Source organism: Vulpes lagopus, chromosome 21 (assembly GCF_018345385.1).
Source record: "Vulpes lagopus strain Blue_001 chromosome 21, ASM1834538v1, whole genome shotgun sequence".
Lineage (NCBI taxonomy): Eukaryota > Metazoa > Chordata > Mammalia > Carnivora > Canidae > Vulpes > Vulpes lagopus.
This window is the reverse complement of record NC_054844.1, coordinates 39,552,885-39,571,202: the sequence shown is the minus strand read 5'-3', so window position 1 is coordinate 39,571,202 and position 18,318 is coordinate 39,552,885. Positions and strand designations below refer to the sequence as shown.

The window sequence follows — 18,318 nt, the reverse complement described above, 5'->3', positions numbered from 1 at the left end:
TGGTACCTGTATATCATCTTTAGTGAGGAATCTCTTACTTTGCCTATTTTTTTAAAAAAGTTTTATTTTTTCATGAGATTCATGAGAAACACAGAGACATAGGCAGAGGGAGAAGCAGGCTCCCTGCAGGGAGCGCAATGTGGGACTTGGATCCTAGGACCCTGGGATCACGCCTTGAGCCAAAGGCAGAGGCTCAACCACTGAGCCACCTGGGCATTCCTGTTTTGCTCATTTTTTACTTTGGTGGTTCATTTACTTATTGTTGATTTTTAAGAGTTCTTTGTATATTTTGGTTTATCTGATGAATCTTTGTAAATATTTTCTCCCAATCCATGACTTGTCTTATTCTCTTGACTTTGAGAAGTAAAACTTTGAAGGTAACTCTATTAATACCTTTTTCTTTTTTTTAAGTTTTGCTTATTCCAGATGTATCTTACTATTTGTCAACCTCTATACATTTCTTACTGGAATTTTATATTTAACTGTTTTTGGAACTGGCAAAACCACTGGAAGTTTTTTTTTATTTTTTTTTTATTTTTTTTTTGGAAGTTTTTTTTTTAATATTTGAGAGAGAGAGAGAGAGAGAGAGAGAGAAAGGAGTGGATAGAGTGGGAGAGGAAGAGGAAGAGGGAGAGGAATCCTCAAGCAGGCTCTCTGCTGAATCCCAGGACCCTGAGATCATGACCTGAGCTGAAAACAAGAGTTGGACGCTTAACCAACTTAGTCACCCAGGCACCCCCCCTCTGCCCCACACTGAATGTTATTTTAATACCATTGAATTAGCGTGAAAATAGAAGACATCCTTGTATAGTTTTGTTTTCAGTACAAGCCCCACATCGGGTGTAGAGCTTACTTAAAAAAAATTAAAATTGGCATTTTAATAAATACCAAGTCAGCATCTAATGAATTAATGTTTTTTAAAAAATGTAGTTTGTTGCTATAATGCATTCTGCTTATTTTACTGGTGTTATGATAAATTTTCACTTCTGGGGTTAAATTTTATGTTGTATAGTTGTTTTTTTTTTTTAAGATTTTATTTATTCATTCCTGAGAGACAGAGAGGCAGAGACATAGGCAGAGGGAGAAGGAGGCTCCATGCAGGGAGCCCGATGTGGGACTCGATCACGGGACTCCAGGATCATGCCCTGGGCTGAAGACAGACGCTTAACTGCTGAGCCACCTAGGCATCCCTGTTGTATAGTTTTTGTATGTTATATTCAGTTGTTTAGATTTGTTTAGAAAGGAAAGAATTTAAAAACCTTACCTTCCCTGTCATGTAATATATGCATTTGTATGTTCAAAGGTCACCATCTTTGATAAAATCCTAAATATTACTTCCTTGTAGGAAATATTTTTGGACAAGATGGCTTTTTTTGCATATACTTTTTTATTGGAGTTCGATTTGCCAACATATAGCAACCCAGTGCTCATCCCGTCAAGTGCCCCTTTAGTGCCTGTTACCTAGTCACCCCATCCCCCCACCCACCTCCTTCACCACCACCCCTTGTTCGTTTCCCAGAGTTAGGAGTCTCTTATGTTCTCTCACCCTCACTGATATTTCCTACTCATTTTCTCTTCTTTCCCCTTTATTCCCTTTCACTATTTTTTGTATTCCCCAAATGAATGAGATGGTTTTTTCATAGTCTGGAGAAGAGCTATATGTTAGAATTATAGACTGTGAGACAATTTAGATCACAGGATATTAAAAATGAAAGCTTTCAGTATTTTCCAGTTATGCCTCATTATTTGCAGAGGAGGAAACTGAGGCCCACTAAAGCAGAGTAACTTAGACAAAGTCAAAATGGGTTTGTGACCTTATAATCCATATCTTTCCCTAATCTACAGTGTTGTTTTATGAACCAACCTTGGACATCCAGTCACTATATTCTATTACCCAGTAAGGATCAATAAAGTAATTGTCTTTTGTATCACATTTATTTTATCAGTTGTTTTCTGGTTTCTTTGCTTGGTGATTGTGATGTGCTTGGGTTTCATTCGATTTCCAAGTTCCCAGGTGCAGCCATAGATCCTGGAGTCTCTGCCCATGAGTATCACTGTTACTTCGGGGCATTGGTGATGTCTGCTAATGACTTCTCTTTTTCAGGTAACTAAAGCTGTGTCCTAGATGTCGTAGTCACATGAATGGAAATGAAAGAAATTTGGTTCACTAGGCAGGTGGCACTGCTTTCATGACCCTGTCCCAAGATATCCAACATGAGGCAAGGGATGAAGTATACTGGTTGTATACCATCTTTCTATGTAGTGTTCACTCTTTGCTATCCTACATTGCTGCCTATGTTTTACTGGAGGAAAAGGAAGCTCCCTGCCTTAATTTCTGAACCAAATTGAATTTTGAATGATGACAGAGTTTTTGTACGTGTATGTGTTCTTTCAGAAAGCTGTATTCTTTTTTGCCAAAATATTGGAAACCTGTGTATTTTGCTGATATATGGGGGATAAATATGAGATAAAGTATTTAAAGGGGACTATTCAAGGAAATACAGTTACTGTATTTAGACACATGCAGATAAGCCCACTTTCTTCGTCACCCATCACTCAGACTCTTTCTTGAAAGGAATTCCCAACACAGGCCATATAGAGAGTGTGACTAGCTTAGTATATGCCACAGGTAAGTGTCTGAGAGTCACCTTCTCTAAATGATATTAGGTATCAGATGAAACTAGAGAGTAGGGAACTGTGTCATATGCACAGTATGTGTCATACGTCACTCAAGCAATGCCTTTGAGGGCACACTCAAGTACTTTAGTAATGAAAATCTTGACAATGTAGTCTATTATGGACCTATTGTGTTTAACTCTTGAGTCTGAATTAAGCCAAAGAGGTAATTCAGGATTCCAGAGTACTTTGTAGAAGGGAATAATGAGCTGCACATTTTTTAGTATGTTTTTAAACTTTCTTACCTTTCCATCTCTTTTTTTTAATAAATTAATTTTTATTGGTGTTCAATTTACCAACATGCAGAAACACACCCAGTGCTCATCCCATCAAGTGTCCCCCTCAGTGCCCGTCACCCATTCCCCCCCCCCCCTTGCCCTCCTTCCCTTCCACCACCCCTAGTTCGTTTCCCAGAGTTAGGAGTCTTTATGTTCTGTCTCCCTTCCTGATATTTCCCACACATTTCTTCTCCCTTCCCTTATATTCCCTTTCACTTTCCATCTCTTTATCCCATACTTGTCTCTCCATGATTTTCCCTATATGGAACCATCCACACCTGACATACTTTGATCAGAGAGACAAAAAATCATGACTTGGCCCTGCCCTCAGCCTTCCACTCTTTTACTCCTGTCCCTTGTATTGGAGCACACCTGCTTGGTTTGATGCTGCCCTGCCATGTTAGAGTGAAGATCCATGAGGCCTGGTTTCCTGACTATGTAAGAATGGACAGAGTGGAGCTCATGGGAAAGGTCATGTGGGTGAAACACCTGGCAGAAGCAGAAGAGGCTTTCCTCTCTTGATTGTAGGCTTAGGGTCCAGGGTAGCAAGCTGATCTATCAGAGAAATATCTTCTTAGGTTGTAGGGGTGGACCCTTGATGGCAGCTCTCCAGTGCTTCTCAAATTTAGGGTCATCCCAGAATTTGGAGGCCCGACACTTCTGTACCAAATAAGAGAAAGTTGTGAATATATGAGAGAGGGAGAGATCCCATCCTTTCCCACCATTCCCCCCTGCCCTGGCCTCCACTGTCCTTAGGGATTTTATTATCACATTTCACAGAAATGGGCATTACTAATGCTCTGGGAGTTGCAATTCTCTGATGATCATGTGGCCCACAGGAAATAGCCCTTGCCAGGTCTTAGAAAATGTAGTGTCATAGCTTATCAGAGCTTGTGTCTTCATCAAGAAAGTCAGGACAATTCTTCATGCTTGCCTCAGAGAAATATTAAAATTAAGTAAAAACCTAGGTCAAATATGTTTTTTGAAAGATTTATTTATTTGAGAGAGGGAGAGAGAGAAAGAGAGAGACAGTGCATGGGGAGGGGTAGAAGGAGGGGAAGAGAAGGAGACTCCACTAAGCATGGAGTCTGGCATGGGGCTTGATCTGATGACCCTGAGATCATGACCTGAACCAAAATCAAAAGTTGGGTGCCCAACGAACTGAGCCAGCCAGGCACCCTGAATATGGTTTTGACCAAACTAAAGTGCCCCTCATATGTAAAGGTTTATAATAATTACATTTAAAATGTATGTGAGTAGAGATTACCTGTCAGTTATTCCTCTCAGGTTTTTAATACTTTAAAAAAAAAGATTTTATTTATTTATTTGACACAGAGAGAGAGGTAGCTAGAGAGCACAAGCAGAGGGAATAGCAGAGGGAGAAGGAGAATAGTGGGGAGCCTGATACGGGACTTGATCCCAGGACCCTGGGATCATGACCTGAGCTGAAGGCAGACGCTTCACGGACTGAGCCACCCAGGTGCCCCCCTTTCCTGGTTTTAGCACTGATCAGTTTAAAGTATAATGCTATATCTCTTTAAGAGGAATTGTTTTTATTTCACTATAGCTAACTGAGAAAGGGCCAAAATGGTTCAAACAGAGATCAGGGAGGAAGTTCACCTTCATTTCCTGGTTCATGAAGGACCATATCTGAAACATATCCTACTGACTTTTAAAATAAAAGTGTGTCTGAACTCCTCTGCAAAACATGCTGCCATATTTTTTGACTATCCAGTCCTCTTTCTTCTTAGTTGTCATTATTGAGAAGCTATTCCTAATGTCTAAATTAAACCTCTGTGTTGTAGCCTGATCTTTGCCTCCCCTAGTCTTTTTTGTCTTATCATCATAATATATATAGTTTTTAGTCCCCATCACCTATTTCATTCATCACCTCTGGTAACCTTCCGTATTTTTCTGTATAGTTAAGAATCAGATTCTTGGTTTGTCTTTCTCTCTCTTAGTCCTTTACTTGTTTGTTTTATTTCTTAAATTCCATATATGAGTGAAATCATATGTCATTTGTCTTTCTCGGACTTATTTTGCTTAGTTTTATAACTCCATCTATGTTGTTGCAAATAGCAATATTTCATTTTTTGATGCTTAGTAATATTCCATTGTAGGTATATATATATATACCACATCTTCTTTATCCATTCATCAGTCAGTGGCCTTTTGGCTCTTTTTGTAATTTGGCTGTTATTGATGATGCCGTTATAAACATCAGGGTGCATGTGCTCCTTCGCATCAGTATTTTTTGTTCTTTGGATAAATACCTAGTAGTGCAATTGCTGGATCTAGGGCAGTTCTATTTTTAGCTTTTTGCAGAACCTCCATCTTGTTTTCCAAGTGGCTACACCAGTTTGTATTGCCACCAACAGTGTAAGAGGGTTCCCCTTTCTCCACATCTTCACCAATACCTGTTGTTTCTCATCGTAGTTCTTAAAATTTTTTATTTAAATTCAATTTAGTTAACATATACTGTATGATTAGTTTCAGGGGTGTAGAATTTAGTGATTCATTAGCTGCATACAGTACCTAGTGCTCATTACTTCAAGTGCCCTCCTGAATGCCCATAACCCAGTTATCTCATCCCCCCACCCTCCTCCCTTCCAGTAACCCTCAGTATGTTTCCTATAGTTAAGAGTCTGTTATGGTTTGCCTCCCTCTTTGTTTTCATCTTCCTTTATTTTTACTTCCCTTCCCCTCTGTTCACCTGTTTTGTTTCTTAAATTCCATGTATGAGTGAAATCATATGGTATTTATCTTTCTCTGAATGACTTATTTCACTTAGTGTAATACCCTCTAGTTCCATCCAGGTGTTTGCAAATGGCAATATTTCATTCCTTTCTGATGGTTAAGTAATACTCTATTGTGTGTGCATGCATGTGTGTGTGTGTATACCACATCTCTATTGTGTGTGCATGCATGTGTGTGTGTATACCACATCTTCCTTATTCATCTGTTAATGGACATCTGGGCTCTTTCCATATTTTGGCAATTGTGGACATTTCTGCTATAAATATTGGGGTGCATTTGCCTCTTCAAATCACTCTAGTATGTATCCTTTGGATAAATACCTAGTAGTGCAATTGCTGGGTCATAGGTAGTTCTATTTTTAACTTTTTGAGAAGCCTCTATACTGTTTTCCAGAGTAGCTGGTAAGTTTGTATTCCCACGGACAGTGTAGGAGGGTTCCCCTTTTTCTACATCCTTGTTAACATCTGTTGTTTTCTGAGTTGTTAATTTTAGAGCTTTTCCCCAAAGATCAGGAACATGACAGGGATGTCCACTCTCACCACTGTTGTTCAACATAGTACTGGAAGGCCCAACCTCAGCAATCAGATGACAAAAATAAATGAAAGGCATCCAAATCAACAAAGAAGAGCTCAAACTTTCACTCATGGACTACATGATACTCTATGTGGAAAACCCAAAAGACTCCACCCCAAAATTCCTAGAACTGATCCAAGAATTCAGCAGTCACAAGATATAAAATCAATACACAGAAGTCAGTTGCATTGCCTCACTAACAATGAGGCAGAAGAAAGAGTAACCAAGGAATCAATCCCTTAAAATTGCACCAAAAACCACAAGATACTTAGGAATAAACCTAACCAAAGAGATGGAAGAATCTGTACTTATTGTAGTTTTGTTTTGTATTTTCCTGATGATGAGTGATGTTGAGCTTCTTTTCATGTGTCTGTTAGGCATCTGTATGTCTTCTTTAGAGATATATTTGTTCATGTCTTCTGCCCATTTTTAAATTGCATTATTTGTGTTTTTGGGTGTTGAGTTGTATAAGTTCTTTATATATTTTAGATAGTAACCTTTTGTCAGATGTGTCATTTACAAATATCTTCTCTCATTCTGTATGTTGCCTTTTAGTTTTATTGTTCCTCCTTTGTGCAGAGCTTTTTATTTTGATGTAGTAATGATTGTTTTTGCTTTTATATTCCTTGCCTTAGAAGACATATCTAGAAAAACATTGCTGTGGCCAATGTCAGAGAAGTAACTGCCTTTGCTCTCTTCAAGGACTTTTGTGATAGATAAACTCAAAATGGATGAAAGATCTTAATGTGAGACAACATTCCATCAAAATCCTAGAGGAGAACACAGGCAACACCCTTTTTGAACTTGGCCACAGTAACTTCTTGCGAGATACATCCAAGAAGGCAAGGGAAACAAAAGCAAAAATGAACTATTGGGACTTCATCAAGATAAGAAGCCTTTGCACAGCAAAAGATACATCAACACAACTCAAAGACAACCTACAGAATGGGAGAAGATATTTGCCAATGACGTATCAGATAAAGGGCTAGTTTCCAAGATCTATAAAGAACTTATTAAACTCAACAGCAAAGAAACAAACAATTCAATCATGAAATGGGCAAAAGACTTGAACAGAAATCTCACAGAGGAAGACATAGACATGGCCAACAAGCACATGAGAAAATGCTCCACATACTTGCCATCAGGGAAATACAAATCAAAACCACAATGAGATACCACCTCACACCAGTGAGAATGGGGAAAATTAACAAGGCAGGAAACCACAAATGTTAGAGAGGATGTAGAGAAAGGGGAACCCTCCTGCACTGTTGGTGGGAATGTGAACTGGTGCAGCCACTCTGTAAAACAGTTTGGAGGTTCCTCAAAGAGTTAAAAATAGATGTGCCCTATGACCCAGCAATTGCACTGCTGGGGATTTACCCCAAAGATGCAGATGCAATGAAATGCCAGGACACCTGCACTCCGATGTTTCTAGCAGCAATGTCCACAACAGCCAAACTGTGGAAGGAGCCTCGGTGTCCATCGAAAGATGAATGGATAAAGAAGTTGTGGTTTATGTATACAATGGAATATTACTCAGCCATTAGAAACGACAAATACCCACCATTTGCTTCAACGTGGATGGAACTGGAGGGTATTATGCTGAGTGAAATAAGTCAATTGGAGAAGGACAAACATATGGTCTCATTCATTTGGGGAATATAAAAAATAGTGAAAGGGAATAAGGGGGAAAGGAGAAAAAATGAGTGGGAAATATCAGAAAGGGAGACAGAACATGAGAGACTCCTAACTCTGGGAAACGAACAAGGGGTGGTGGAAAGGGAGGTGGGCGGGGGGTGGGGGTGACTGGGTGACGGGCACTGAGGGGGGCACTTGACGGGATGAGCACTGGGTGCTATTCTATATATTGGCAAATTGAACACCAATAAAAAATAAATTTATTAAGAAAACGGACTTTTGTGGTTTTAAGGTTCACATTTAGGTCTTTAATCCATTTTGTGGGGGGAGGGGCAGAGGGAGAGAGGGAATCTTAAGCAGGCTCCATGCCCAGCATGGAGCTCAAAGTATAGTTCAGTGTCACAACCTTTAGATCATGACCTGAGCTGAAATCAAGCGTTGGATGCATAACTGGCTGAGCCACCCAAGTGCCCCATAGATCTTCCCCATTTGGAGTTTTTTTTGTGTGTGTGCATGGTGAAAGAAAGTAATCTAGTTTCATTCCTTTGGATGTAGCTGTCCAGTTTTTCCAACATCATTTGTTGAAGAGATTCTTTTTCCCATTGTATATTTATCCTCCTTTGTTGATGATTAATTGTCCATATAATTGTTGGTTTATTTCTGGGTTTTCTATTCTATTGATGTATGTGTCTATTTTTGTTCCAGTACTACATTATTTGATAACTACCGCTTTGCAATTTAACTTCAAGTCTGGAATTGTGATGTTCCTAGCATTGCTTTTCTTTTTCAAGATTGCTTTGGCTATTTGGAGTCTTTTGTGGTTCTATACAAATTTTAGGATTGTTTGTTCCAGTTCTGTGAAAAATGCTGTTGGCATTTTGATAGGCGTTGCATTAAATATGTAGATTAAATGTGTAGAATTTTAAGAATATTCTTTTTTCTAACCTATGAACATGGAATGTCTTTCCATTTCTTTGTATCATCTTGAATTTCTTTTATCAGTGTTCTGTAGTTTTCAGAGTGTAGGTTTTTCACCTCTTGTTAAGTTTATTCCTAGATATTTTCTTGTTTTTTGGTGCAATTGTAAAGGGGATTATTTTCTTAATTTCTTTCTGCTGCTTTATTATTAGTGTAGAGGAATGTAGCAGATTTCTGTACATTGATTTTGTATCCTGAGACTTTACTGAATTCATGTATCAGTTCTATTTTTTTTTTTTTTGGTGGAGTCTGTAAGGTTCTTTCTTATATGTCATTTACAAATAGTGAGAATTTTACTTCTTCCTTAGCAATCTGGATGCCTTTTATTTCTTTATGTTGTCTAATTGCTGTAGCTAGGACTTCCAGAACTATGTTGAATGGAAGCAGTGAGAATGGATATTTTTGTCTTGTTTCTGACATTTGGGGAAAAGCTCTCAGTTTTATCACCATAGAGTGAGATGTTGCTGTGGGTTTTTCATATTAGGCATTTATTATGTTGAGTTATGTTTCCTTTAGACCTGCTTTGCAAAGGGTTTTTGGCATGAATGGATGTTATCCTTCATCAAATGATTTTTCTGCATCTGTTAAAATGATCATATGGTTTTTATCCTTTCTTATTGATGTGACATATCACATGGATTGTTTTGTGAATATTGAACTAACTTTGCATCCGGGAATAAATCCCATTTGATCATGGTGTGTGATTTTTAAAAAATTTTGTTGGATTCAGTTTGCTAATATTTTATTGAGGATTTTTGCATCTATATTCATGAGAGATAATTGCCTGTATTTTTCTTTTTTTGTGGTGTCTTTATCTGGTTTTGGTATCAGGGTGATATTGACCTCTTGGAATGAATTTGAATTTTTTTTTTTTTACTCTTCTATTTTTTGGAATAGTTGAAGAAATAGTTAGCACAACTATTTTTTAAATATTTTGTAGAATTTACCCATGAAGCCATCTGTTCCTAGAATTTTGTTTTTGGGGAATTGATTACTGAATCAGTTTTATTGCTGGTAATTTGTTCAAATTTTCTATTTCTCTTTGCTTTAGTTTTGGTAGTTTGGTAGACTATGTGTTTCTAGGAATTTATCCATTTCTTCTAAGTTGTCCATTTTGTTGATATATAGGTTTTCATAATCTGTTGCAATTGTTTGTATTTGTTGTTAATAGCTCCTTTTTCATTGGTGATTTTGTTTTTGAGTTCTCTTTTTTTCAGGAGCCTGGCTAGAGCTCTATCAATTTTGTTGATCTTTTCTAAGAATTAAGTCCTGGTTTCATTGATACGGTCCCTTTTTAAAAAAATTTTTTTTTTTTGTAGTTTCATATCATTTAGTTCTTCTGTAATCTTTTTTATTTCCTTCCTTATGCTGCTCTTAGGTTTTATTTGTTGTTCTTGTTCTAGCTTCTTTAGGTGTAAGGTTAGGTTGTTTATTTGAGATTTTTCTTGCTTCTTGAAGTAGTCCTGTCTAAATTGCCCTTCTAGAATCAATTTTTGCTGCATCCCAGAGGTTTTGGACTCTTGTGTTTTCATTTGCATTTGTTTCCATTTACTTTTGGATTTCTTGGTTAACCCATTCATTGTTTAGTAGCATGTTGTTTAAAGTCATGCTTTTGTGGTCTCTCAGATGTTTTCATGTGGTTGATATCTAGTTTCAGAGCATTGTGGTCAGAAAAGATGCATGTTATGACTTTGATCTTTTTGAATTTATTGGGACTTGTTTTGTGGCCTAATGTGTGATGTGTGTGTTCTGGAGAATATTCCATGTGCACTTGAAAAAAATGTATATTCTGCTGTTTAAAAAATTTTTTTTATTGGAGTTCAATTTGCCAACATATAGCATATCACCCAGTGCTCATCCCGTCAAGTGTTCCCCACAGTGCCCATCACCTATTCTGCTCTTTGGATGGAATGTTCTGAATATGTTAAATCCACCTGGTCCAGTGTGTCATTCAAAGCCACTGGCTTCTTGCTGATACTCTGGATGATCTCTCTGTCAATGTAAGTGCGTTAAAGTCCCCAACTATCATTGTAATCCTATTATTTCCTTTATCTTTGTTATTAACTGTTTTATATATGGGATACTCTCATGTTAGGTGCCTAAATATTTGCAGTTATTGTATCTTGTTCCCTCTGTTATTATATAGTGTCCTTCTTTGTCTCTTGTTACAGTCTTTGTTTTAAAGTCTAGTTTGTTTGATACAAGTATTGCTTCCTAGGCTTTCTTTTCATTTCCATTTGCATGGTAAATGTTTCTCCATCGCCCTACTTTCAATCTGTGGGTGTCTTTTAGTCTGAAATGAGCCTCTTGTAGGCAGCATGTAGTTGAGTCTTAATTTTTTTTTTTTACCTACTCTGTCATCCTGTGTCTTTTGATTGGAGCATTTAGTCAATTAACATTCAAGGTAATTATTGATAGATATGTATTTGTTGCCATTTCATTACTTGTTTTGTGTTTGTTTCTATAGATTTACTCTGATCCTTCTTTTATTTTCTTTCATGGTTTGTTGGCTTTCTTTAGTGATATGCTTGGATGTCTTTCTCTCTGTTCTTTGCATATCTATTACTGGTTTTTGATTTGTGGTTAGGTTTGTATATAACATCTTTTGCATATAGCAATCTATATTAAGTTTATGATTACTTAAATTTGAACTATTCTCCACCACCATGTCTTAGGTATATGGTATTATATTTTACATTCTTTTATTTTATGAATCCTTTTTTACAGAAATACTTATTTCGTTGCTTTTGTGTCTTTTCATTCTCTCACATAATTATGGTCTTTCCACTCAAAGAGTCACCCTTAATATTTCTTGTAGGGCTAGTTTAGAGGTCATGAACTCCAGTAGGTTTTGTGTGTCTGAGAAACTCTTTATCTCTGCTTCCATTCTGAATGATAGCCTTTCTGGATAGAATATTCTTGACTGCAGACTTTTCCCTTCAGCACTTTGAATATATCATGTTGCTCTCTTCTGGCTTGTAAGGTTTCTGCTGAAAAATCTGCTTATAGCCTTATGGAGCTGTATATAACTGTCTTCTTTGATCTTGCTGCTTTAAAATCTCTTTTCTTTATCACTACTTTTTGCCATTTTACTTACTATTTGTCTTGGTGTGGATGTCTTTGAATTGAATGTTTTAGGGAATCTCTGTGCTTCCTGGACCTGGATATCTGTTTCCTTTCCCAGGTTAGGGAAGATTTTAGTTGTTTCTTCAAAAAATTTCTGCCCTTTTTCTCCCTTCGTCTGAGATCACTATACTCTGAATGTTACTACACTTGATGGAGTCACTGAGTTCTCTAAGACTATTCCCAATTTGCATAATTTTCTTTTCTCTTCTTTGCTTAGCTAGATTACTTTTCATTACTCTGTCTTCCAGGTCATGAATTTGTTCCTGTGATTTATCTAGGTTGCTGTTTATTCTATCAAGTGCATTTTAAATTTCATTTATTGTGTTATTGATCTCTGATTGGTTCTTTTTTTTAAACATCAGAAAGGGAGACACAACATGAGAGACTCCTAACTCTGGGAAACGAACAAGGGGTGGTGGAAAGGGAGGTAGGTGGGAGGTGGGGGGTGACTGGGTGACAGGCACTGAGGGGGGCACTTGGCAAATTGAACTCCAATTAAAAAAAAGAATAGCAAAAAAAAAAATCTTTGTTAAGTGTCTCATTAATGACTTGCACACTTTTCTCAAATTCAGTGAGTCTCTTTATGATCATTACCCTAAATTCTCTATCAGGCATATTACTTATATCTGTTTCCCTTAGGTCTCTTGCTGTGGTTTGGTCCTGTTCTTTCATTCGGAACTTATTTCTCAGTCTCCTTTTGTCTCTCTGTATCTGGCGCCAATGCTAGTTCCCATAGATGGCTGTTGTTTGTGCAGGGAGGGAGAAGTGGGGGAGGGAAATGGAGCCTGGTAGCTCCTTTGTTTCTGGATAGGTCTCTGTGATCTCTGTCTCTGCAAGCCATGCTGCTGTGAGATGAACAAGTTGCTCTCTTTCTTTCTGCCCTGGCATTTTTCAAACTGATGGTTCTACACTATATCTGTACAGGCTGTTTGTCATGCTGTCTTTTTAAGAACATGGCTTCCTAACATCCTCTGGACTCTCTCAGAGCTTAGTTGGCTGATTTTTAAAATTCCAGGCTTTAAGTCCTGCTGGTTGTGAGAACTCATGGCATTCAGCCCCTCTTGCTTTCAAAGGCAAATATTATGGGAATTTATCCTCTCCATTCCTGGGCTGTCTTATGTTTTTTTCCCTTCTCAAGCTCCCCTCCCACCTGAACAGCCATGGTCTGTTTCACTTTCCAACTGTGTCTTAATCCTTTCTACCTTCTTTAATGTGGCCTCTTCTCTACCTTTAGTTGTGAAGTTTGTTCTACTAGTCTTCAGATCATTTTCTGGGTTATTTATGCTAATGTGCGTGTTACCTAGTTATATTCATGGGATGAGGTGAGCTTAGGGTTCTTCTACTCTGTTATGTTCCCAATCAATCCTAGTCTTTTTCTTTTGGAAAAGAAATTGACATCTCCCAATGTTGGGGCATTGGACTTTCTAATTCTTATTGGTTTTCTTCTTCTAAGTCCTTCTTCTAACTCCTAATTTTTTATTCCTTCTTTAGTGCTTTCTTTTCTTACCTGACATTCTTTCTGTATTCCCTTATTCCATCAACTGAATGATGAGAATCTCTCCACATCTATTATGGTGAGGGCCAGGACTGTTCCTGAGATTACAGGTATTTCTAATGGGGCTGAGGATGGAGGAAGAAGCCCTGATTCTGTAGTTCACCACTACTTGATAGTGGGGGGCTACCTCCTGCCCCTTTAGGAGAGATGTATATTGTATGTATAGGCTTCTGAAAGCTTAAGGCTCAGAGGCAGCTATATTCCTAGCCACTATACCCGTATCTTGGTGGTTGCCATCTCCTTTGGGGATTATCAAAAAGAGCTACTTACCCAGTCTTAGCTGTAGATGACCTGGGTGTCATGGAGCAGTTGCTCATCCCTGAGGTGGACACATGAAGGAGTCATTCTCTTACAGGAGTTTAGAAATGTCTCCCTGAGGGCCCTGAACCCTGCTCACATCCTAACTTTGGACTATAGCCAAAGAAGGAGAAGTTAGAATTTAACTAGAAACTTACAAATCTGTCAGTTGCAGAATGTGGCACCAGTCATCTGGTCACTTGCAAAACATAGTGAATCATAGCCATCAGATCTGTTTAACCAGGGCTGGGCATTAGGAGTTGGCAAAATGTCTCAATTCCAGGGCACTTCCACTAGAGCCCAGGTCCTTGATTTCTCACTTCTTGTCTCCTTTTTTTGTATGGACAATGTGTACAGTGAGGCTTGAATTCTCATCCTATTCTGAATCCCCTCCTCCCCCACTTTTAGGAGGCAGAAAACTAATGGCAGCAATTGTTAGGATCATAAATCAACATTTTTACATTCCAGGTCATCAGGTGAGTATTCCCAGAACCCTGCAGTGACCTCTTTGGAGGTCACTTGGATAAAGAAGAATATCTTTCAAGCTGAGGTAAGCTCAGCTCTTTTGACCTGTTGACCCTTAAGGATCAGCAGCCAAGACAAGTTTCCTTTGTATCTCATAGTGGATGCTGCCTGGTCATATTTTCTTACATTCTGGAATGGAGGTGATTGACTAGGCTTGGAGAAAGATCAGAGGGTTTTTTTCTGGACTAGCTATATTTAAAGATCCAAGAAGTTTTGGACTCTTATGAGCTATGTTTTGGGGAGGAGCTAGAAAAGCATAGGGTAGTTTTAATTCCCAGAGAGACCTCTAGACTAATCAGAAATTTCCTTTTGATTTCCTCCTCTCTCTGATTCCTCCACCCACATCTGAAGACTCCTCAATATTTCCATGGGACTTGGAAATCCCTGAAATAAATCTTATTTTATTCTGACATTGGAGGATATTTTACTGGGCTCAGTTATTTATATCCTCAATACTCAAAGTCTGATTCATGAATCAGCAGTTTTGGAATCACATGGTAGCCTGTTAGAAATATAGGATCTCCGGCCCATGCTAGACCTACAGAATTGGAATCTGCTTTTTAACAAGGTATACAGGTGGTTTGTATACATGTACAAAACAATGAGGTTTGAAAGCCCCGATTTATACATTCTTTCTTTAATGGGTGAAGGAAGGAGCTCCAGATATGGCTTTTATGCTATAATTCTAGGCTTTTGGATGTTTCGGTTATTTTTCTTAAACACTAGAATTTGCATCTGGGCATTTGAGAATTTTAATTTGACTACTCTGAATAAGCATTCTGTTCTGATCTCCCCACTATTTAATCCCAATGCCAGCCCTGCTAAGCCCATATAGCAGAGCTGGGACGCTGCTTACCTCTATGCTTGCTGTCTCTCCTCTATTGAAAAAAGCCATGTCTTACTGAGGTCTGAGAGTATCCTCAGGTCCTCTGTTGCCATCCCATTGGGGTAAAGGATCCCTCTGAACCTGTCCAGCTAATTGGGTTGGGCAGAGGAAAGACTAGCAGTGCTCATGGGAGTTCAAGTAAAGCCAATGTTTCACTTGGCTGAAGGGGGAAAAGAAAAGAACATCTCAACTCCAGCTCTTAGTCAAAGGGAAGATGAGACTTTGGGTTGAACTCCTCCTTATTCCCTCCCACCACTCTTGGCTTATCCAAACCTGGAATACTGTTCTTTTACCTCGAATCCGAGCATCTTCCTGCAGCTGAAAAATAATGAGAATTCAGAGATAATCAGAGACTTAGAGGCCAGTCTCCTCTGAAAATTTGGTGTAACAGCTATACACTTGGTCAAATGTAGAATGTCTATGTGGGAAATATGGGCTTTTAGGGAATGCAATTAAATTCTAAGTTCCTAAAAGCAGAATTTGTATTGTTTTTGTATCCCTCATACCAAACCACCTAACATAATGCCCTGCATACAGCATCTGCTCAATAAATGTTTACTGAATAATGAATAAATAAATAAGATGAGGTGTGGCCTCTTTAAGGGTGGGAGACACATGATTCATTACTTGTAGTCATAATTGCTCATTTAGTGATCTCTCCTTTTTAATTTTTTTTTCTTTTTTTTTGGCTTTTCTGCTCTCCCTTTCCTGGCTGCATTTTTTACCGTTTTATCCTCACTGCATCTCCAGTGGTTCTCTAAGGGGAGAACCTTTAAGTATCTGTGAAAGTCATTCAGAAAAATTCATACCCATCCTAGAGTAAACAACTGTTGATGATACACTTTGGGACCCATGAGCAAACAGGAGTCTGGTAGATCATCTTTCTCCATAACAGTGCTCTAGGCATGGGTCCTTATGTTTGTCTAATTAAAAAGAAAGCACATTCTAATTCTACATCTTCCTGCTATCTTTTGCTTGATATTCTTCTCTCAGTATTTAAGTACAAAAATTGTTCTTAACAAGTCTGTGACTAGGGTGTCTGTTTTGCCTACCAGCCTGGGGACCTTTGAAGGTAGGGATTTCTCTGGTGGACCCCATGATGAAGCATGAGAAGAGAGTTTCAGCATAGGGGACATCAGATGAGACTTTTAACAGAGGGTGGAAATCAACACACAGAAGTCCCACTTATTGACAGGCTTCCTCCTCTTATTAGCTGAAATGTTGTCTGGAGGATACACAGGCTTCAGGGGACTAAAGTTGTAGTAGGGTGGAGACACCCTGACCCTAAGGCAAAACTTGGGTAAAAATATCAAGTTTCTGATCTCTACCCAGTGTCTCCTTTTACTTGCAGCCAGTTGGAGGCAAACACTGCTATAATTTTCCCTAGAGTAAGTCCCAGACATAGCAGCAGGATACAAAGACATAGCTTCTTGGGACTATAGAAAGATTTCATTTCTAAGGCCAAGAGTGGTTCAGATAGTGAATTAGAGGAAGTTTATTTTCAGTGTCCTCTCAATTAATTTATACATCATTTCTTGCCAACTAGGAAGAGAGAATTACTGTTTCTAAGATCATGGGAGGCTCATATTATATTTAGATGCTAATCTTAATGAAACTGTATCTTTATTCAGAGAAACAAAGGAAATCTGTCTAAAATTTTCTCATTTGCCTTGGTTTTATAATGTTAGTACTTGTTCTAAGGTGTGTATTTACTTATAGAAGTAGCTACTGATAAGAAATTGTATAGATATATAGTGCCTGTTCTTCACTGTAATGGACAGGAAAAAAAGGTGGGACAGCAGCCTCGGTAGGACCCAGATATATCAACACCTTGAGGAAGCTAATAAAATAACCCAGTGTCTGGGACAGGCCAATAATAATAGTGCATGTTTGACTGTATTTTTAAAATATTTGATCATTGCATAGGAAAAAGACTGAAATCTGTATGGAGGAAAAGGAATGTTTCTCTTTAGCAAAGACATTTAGCTCTGGCCTCTAATTTGTGCTTCTTTACAGTTAGTAGACATCCTTGCCCAATAAGGAAATTTACTATGTCACTTGGAGACTCCTCTTAACTAAGTTACTTATCAGTGTTTTGTATGACCATACAGAGTATTCTTGCTGAGAGAATTTCTGATAGATACAGCTTTCTCTGTTATCCTATTTCCACAAGGAGATTATTAAGCATTTTCTTCCCTAAGCTTCTTGAACTGACAAGTCCATGCTGCTCTTTAGGGAGAAGTCACTAGATAAAGGAATGAAACTAAAACCTTAATCAGGGTCAACATCACAGTAGGGTATAGTAAAATGGGAGCAAAGGAAAGTGATGTGGTCAGGAAATTTAGAGAATTGAAATTTAATCTCACCTCCTTTTGTATATCCCTAAAAGCCATTCGTACCTGAAAGAAGACACCAAAATTTTGAAAAATTAGTATTATAGGCTTTATTATAAAGGAATTATAAGGATCCCTGGGTGGTACAGCGGTTTGGCGCCTGCCTTTGGCCCAGGGCGTGATCCTGGAGACCCAGGATCGAGTCCCATGTCGGGCTCCCGGTGCATGGAGCCTGCTTCTCCCTCTGCCTATGTCTCTGCCTCTCTCTGTCTCTGTGACTATCATAAATAAATAAAAAAATTAAAAAAATAAAGGAATTATATATATATGTGTGTGTGTGTGTATATATATATATATAAAATCTTGCAGCTATCAGGCTGTAGTGTGTGTGCCAAGAGACTATGGCTTCCTAGCTTTAGCAATAAATCCCAGTGACTTCTACTCTATGTATAGAGTAGACTTCTGGGCCACCATTTTTCCACGTGATACATGAGTGAAACACAGGAAGTTATTTAAAGAAGTCTCGGGGATCCCTGGGTGGCGCAGCGGTTTGGCGCCTGCCTTTGGCCCAGGGCGCGATCCTGGAGACCCGGGATCGAATCCCACGTTGGGCTCCCGGTGCGTGGAGCCTGCTTCTCCCTCTCCCTCTGCCTATGTCTCTGCCTCTCTCTCTCTGTGTGACTATCATAAAAAAAA

At 38.5% G+C, this 18,318-nt stretch overlaps 1 long non-coding RNA gene across 1 annotated transcript; it reads right to left on the bottom strand.

The window, feature by feature from the left end:
* Nucleotides 1-1,933: 1,933 nt before the first annotated feature.
* Nucleotides 1,934-13,924, bottom strand: LOC121479863. Its single transcript, XR_005984832.1, has 3 exons — nt 13,852-13,924; nt 3,444-3,614; nt 1,934-2,121 (listed from the first exon to the last, which is right to left on the bottom strand). It is a non-coding gene; the product is annotated as an uncharacterized LOC121479863 (long non-coding RNA).
* Nucleotides 13,925-18,318: the final 4,394 nt, after the last annotated feature.